Source organism: Bactrocera tryoni, chromosome 1 (genome assembly GCF_016617805.1).
Source record: "Bactrocera tryoni isolate S06 chromosome 1, CSIRO_BtryS06_freeze2, whole genome shotgun sequence".
Lineage (NCBI taxonomy): Eukaryota > Metazoa > Arthropoda > Insecta > Diptera > Tephritidae > Bactrocera > Bactrocera tryoni.
The window spans coordinates 77,943,689-77,949,688 of record NC_052499.1 but is presented as its reverse complement, the minus strand read 5'-3'; positions in this window follow the sequence as shown (position 1 = coordinate 77,949,688).

Below are 6,000 nucleotides of genomic sequence, written 5' to 3'. Positions count from 1 at the left end.
TTTCATTTTGAAGATCCTGTCCTGCTGTCAACAAGAAGGCACTTTTTTTCCGGGAGACTGTCGGAAATGGCGTCGTAATGGCCGAGTTTTGAATATTTTCTTTTGAAAATTTAATTAAACCTTTGTAAAATATATATGTATCTTTGGAACAATAAAAAGTTGGAATAAAATATTGAATATCATATAAAAAATATTGAAAATAGACCGCTTTTTGCTCGAGGAAACTCGTGTAACCCCTTAAAATAAATCTTCAGCGGGAACAGATGGCAACGAAGGATATCGAATTTGGTTACCGATGGTTCGAAAGTTAAAGCATAAAAATATGAGCGATAATCTGATTTTTAGCATCAATTATAATTGACTCAAGGTTAGTCGGGAACTGTTTAAAGCCGCTTGATGTTAATGTAGATATTAAAGCACAAGGCCGATGAACTTATCAGTCTATCTGACAAAAAGCACTTATCCGGCAAGAACGAACGTTCTTCAGCCCAAAAACTTTGACGCATATTCTTCCATATAGCTTCTGCTAATAGCATCTGGCAAGATACCCAACCTTACAGCTGGAACACCAATTGGTCAATGGTCTGTTAAAAGCGCCACAACTAGGAATAGGCTAGCCTTGCTGAGGACAAAGAGATCACAAAATCTCTTTGGATCGATCTTGGGCTAAAAGGCAGCACATATGCATATGCAGCATATGGTGGCCCAGCGCTGGCCAAGCTTTCGCGTAGTCCAGCAATCTAGTGATAAAACACAAGAGAATACTGGAGCACCGATAGGCTCTCATTTTACCGTTAGCGGTACTAGGTTACCTTTCCTTGCTAGCTCATCAACTTTGCAAATTCCGCTTTGGCCCGGCGCCCATACCAGTCTTATAACAAAGACACTCGATGCTATTAAAGGCGATGCTCGACCAACCCTGAACGGACTGTAAATAAGTTCAAGGCTAGTAATGCCGCTCTGCTTTCTTAGTGAATACTCACTTCTCTGAAGGAGGCTGCAGTCCGGAGCAGCAGATCTACAGCTTACTTAATGGCTGCAACCATGAGAAGAATAAGATAAATTCATCTGTATAGAAGCTCACTGCCCCTCTCCGTCAACGGCTTTTTCCCACCTACAACACCATCGCCGGTATATGGGCAGAGACGGTGCCGGCAGAGTTCGGTTTGGCGGCTCCATGAATCGGTATGAAGTGAAAGTTTGTGAGGATATCTGAGTGCTCAAATATGTGTTCTTTTAAGAAACCAGATTCTCTGAGTCTGATAGCAACTTTCGCAGCCATACACCTTCCGACGATGTCTACGGGCAATATGTGTAAGATGGCGTTAGATGTCATTGTTGGAGTGGACCTTAGTGCACTACACATGCTGATGAGAGCCGCTCGTTGAACTTTCTCGAGTTTCTTTGCAAGTGTGGTCTTTTCTCGAGCCCTCCACCACATAAAAACTTCATAGAACATACTGGGCTTGACTATGGTGTCGTGGAGTCAGAGGACCACTTTCGATGAGAGACACCTTTTGTAGTAACGTTTTTAGAAAATAAATATTAACGAAGTAATAAGTTAATGAAGTAGCACATCAGGATCGTAGCGCCTAACAATATGGTGGAAATCGTTACATTGAGCCCTTTTGATGTATTTTCGCTTGAAGAAGACCGCTGTTTTGACTTTTCTTTAGAAACTGTTACTTTTTAATGCATCCACAGTTTGTTCTCAGTTACGAAACATTGCCAAAACTTGCACGAATATCGACGAGCTCACTTGAGGCACTTTCTTGGATCGGAAATGCTCTCTAGACCCACAAAGTTCACAAAATAAGTATTATACATACATAATGGGTTGTCAAAAAAGTATATACATACATTATATACCATTTTTCCATGAAAAGTTTGGTCAAAATTTGCGAGTTAGTCTATCTTCCAGCGTATCAAACAACTCGGCTTGACCGGTCACGAACAAAGCACGATGATCTGCGCTGATAAGCCGAGATAAATTACGATATTTCACTTATGCAAAAATACATACATACATACATACATGCATATATCAATTGTTTATTATTTAAGGCACCGAAACGAAACGAAATTTCGCCGCAAAAGTAGTGAAAATAAATATAATCTAAAGTGCCGACGCGGTGGAGGCATGCAACCGCTAAACGCTTGCAAATTTATGATCTCAATAATTTTGAATATCGCACGATATTTTTATTTTTTATTCTTCACTTTACCGCCGATACTGTATGAAAGGCAACGAAGAGCCACTGTAATATATTTAAAAATGCCGATTTGCCGCTGCACAGCCGCTGATGAAGATCCTTTTTGGCGATCGTTGCGCCCTTCAACCTTTTGGATTAACACACGAGCGCACACACACTCGCATACACACACAAATGCCGCTGAAGAAATATTGAACTGAGATTTGGGGTCTTTTGTAGCCATTTGGCTTTGTAGCTTCGGCGCAGCAAGTACGTATTTGTTATATTTTGACAGCTTCTGCCTAAGCGATGCTTATCTAAGACGTCGGGCACGCCAGCTTTTGTAGCCGCCGATCGAGCGGCAGCGGCCAACGCAGCAACTGCTCGCGGAGTTGCTGAAATTTTTGCTTTTCGTGCTTTCTTTTGCTATTGTTGTTGTTGTTGTGGTTCGCTTAGAGGCGCATACAAATGTTCACAACAAATTGTTCGCTCGATAAAAATGTATTTATGAGCACACACCCATACAAACACACAAACAAATTTATTTGCAAATATATTCGTAGGCGCAAGCGATCCCCCCACTGTGTGAGCGACCTAACGAGCCGCGTTGACATCGCTTTGTTTCGTTGAAGGAATGAATATCGGTTCGCTATTGTCTTCAGTTGCCAAAATTAATCACTTCGCATAATTTTTTGAAGCCCTTTTTGCCCATTTTTTACAGTTATTTTAATTGCAAATATTTAAATTGGCGGCGTAAAGGAAAATATGAGCGGAAATTGGTGTGCCTTAATTCCAAAGAATCGAAGGAGAATAACGATGTGAGCGAAAATATCTAAGGTAGCTTAGAGAGTGATAGTTGAAACTCTGCGAAACCCTTTCCTGGTCTATAATTGCGACGTAAAGCATATCTAAAGTAAATATTCTGCTAAGTAACAATACAAAGTCGGCTTTTTTATGGACTGAAATCAAAAAAATTATTAGCAACAATTTTCTCTTAGAAATTTCACCGTCTCCTTCCATGCTTTTACACCATTCATTAAACGTAATCGATTCACCACTCCGCTACTCGCTATAATTGTGCTGATGTGAAAATTATCAAACTTGACCGTCAAAATTGCTTCAAGAAGGTTTTCTGACGCTATGGCGACAACAACAACAACTATAACCGCTTGGTGTATTTACATCAGCTGCTTCTTCGATTCACCACTCTTCAGTAACTGGCAAAACGAAGAGAGCTATTCTCTATTCAGGTCCCTCTACACCTGATCTCTCCAACGAAGTAGAGGTCTTCGCCTTCCTCTGCTTCCACCTGCGGGAACTGAATTGAAAACCTTCAAAGGCGGAATGGTGTCTTCTATCCGAACAATATAACCTACCTCTCGTTCCACCGATTGTGTTACTCGCCGTCGCCAATGTGGAAAGGACCATAAAGCTTCCGCAAAACTAAAGTAGCACCTGATGGCAAGACTGATTCTGCGTTGGGTTTCAAGACTGATATTATTGTTGGCGTTGATTGGTTCCAAGATAGGACCTTATATGCGATATTAAGGGGACTTATCCCAGAGGTAACTGGCGCAGATTGTAGGGTCTCCCTTTTTGTGAATTGGGCAGAGAACATTTAAGTTCCAATCATTGGGCATACCTTCATCCGACCAAAGAAGCTGATGATTGTCAGTTCTTCGTCGCCGTATTTGAATAGCTCGGCCGATAATCCATCTGTCCCTGCTGCTTTGTTGTTCTTCAGGCGAATAATTGCCATTCGACCTCATCATAGTCAGGCAATGAAACAACTATTCCATCCGCATCGATTGGGGAATTGGGTTCGCTATCTCCAGATGTTAAAATTTCACTGCCGTTAAGCGCGCTGAAAGGTGTTCCCACTTCATACTCAAGAACTTTGAACTCTTTTTTTGTCTGCAAATGCGTATCGCTTCCCTCATCAACTCTCGGTATCTATGCCACCCCGCTCGTGTTGTGGTCGCAACATTGCGAGGTAGGCCGTCCATTTTCTCTCCACTGTGACACGACTGTCCTCATCGTACCAGCTGTACGACCTTTACGAAAACCAATTGCAGGCCTTGGTTAATCTAAATATCGTTTTGACACAAAATGATCAAGAAGATTTTAGATGTGACCTTAAAGTTTCGAAGCATTTGTTTATTCTGCCAAATAGATAGGCTACAAAAGGCCTAACTTATAGGTGCTAGAAGCCTAGAGATTCAGGAAAAATCGAAGATCGACTCAACGACCAAAAATGTTACAAATATATATGTGACTAAAATGCTGGGAAGAGTTTTTTGCATGGAAAGATCTTTGAGAGAGAAGACTTCTAAGAGAAGATCTTGATGAATCTAAGATGAATGATATGTCTTTGTATTGTAGGTTTGAACCATAGCTATGCGAATAGGTTTATGAGCTATCATTTATCTTCATTTAATAAGGACCACCAAGCTATTTAGAAGCCGGTGATCTAGAAAACCGCAGGTCACATGAGCAAACCAATTAGGCAAACCGAATTTATCAAACATTGAACAATCCTATTGCCCTTTATCCTTTCCATGCTGAACTTTTAGGTCTCCCAGCAGCTTGTGTGGGGAATGCTTGATCGCGTTGGGATTTCCTTTCAATAGATTGTGGGTAGAAATCCGAAAACTGTCAGAGAAATCGCTTTGATGAAAAATTCCATAAATTGTTCAACGAATATCGAAACTTGGTCCATAGGAGGACATTGACCAGTTGTATAAAGACATTGTCTAGTTGAAGAGTCTTTTGGTATTTGTTGCAAGTTTCAAGACACTTTGCTCAAATGTTTTCAGTATATAATATGCAGGAAGACGCCCCGCCCGGGACGCATGAGCTCTATTTTACTGTGTCTTATATGTTCTTTACAACCAAATCGGTGTGCAATGGCGTCAACCTTTGATGTTGATTCACCGCCCGTTGCAAAAGCGGACAGACATGTGTTTTGTATGTACTTTTGAACGGACGGACAGACAGCAAGTGGTCAAAGCGGTGTGCAATGAAGGGAAAATCTCAGTTAAACGAGATGAACAAACAAGGCCAGAGCAGCCCACGCAAAGGCGGCAACAACAATGAACACGCACACACACATATATTATTTTACATAAATGTATCAAAGTATTGCCATGGTAAGGCCAGCACTTGTGACCAGACAAACACACACAGTTCTTATTTTCCAAATACCCAGTAGGAAAAATATTACTTAAGAGGCAGGTTTACAGTTATATATCTACATATAGACATAAAGGCACTAAAAATAAATAAAAAAATTGCTGTAAGATATATTTACATTACCATTAGCCAATTTGGTATTAGGCATTAAACCTAACCTATAATTGCTATTTTTACGATTTCCTAGCGGGTATGCCAATATAAGTATGTACGTTTGTATGCATAATGACTGCATGCTTGCTCATGTGCATATCCAATAGGTCAATTGTTGTTGAGGTGAATTGCATTGAACCGTGTTTGTGGCCAAACAAGTTGTTTGTTGTTCAATCTGATACTGCCTTATTGTTGCTGATGTATTATGCTGTTATTGTGCCATTCATGTTATAATCGTATGTAAGGCTTGTAAATTTTATTTGCAATTTGAGCAACTTCATTAATATCGATGGCTAAATAGTGTGCATAAATATCCAAGACACACATACAGTAATAATTATACTTCACATATGTATGTATGTATGTATATTTAATTTTATTTATTTATATGTGCCATCAAGGCTAATTTGAGATTATATAAAGCTATAAGCAAACATAACTGAAAGTAGATATCTACATATGT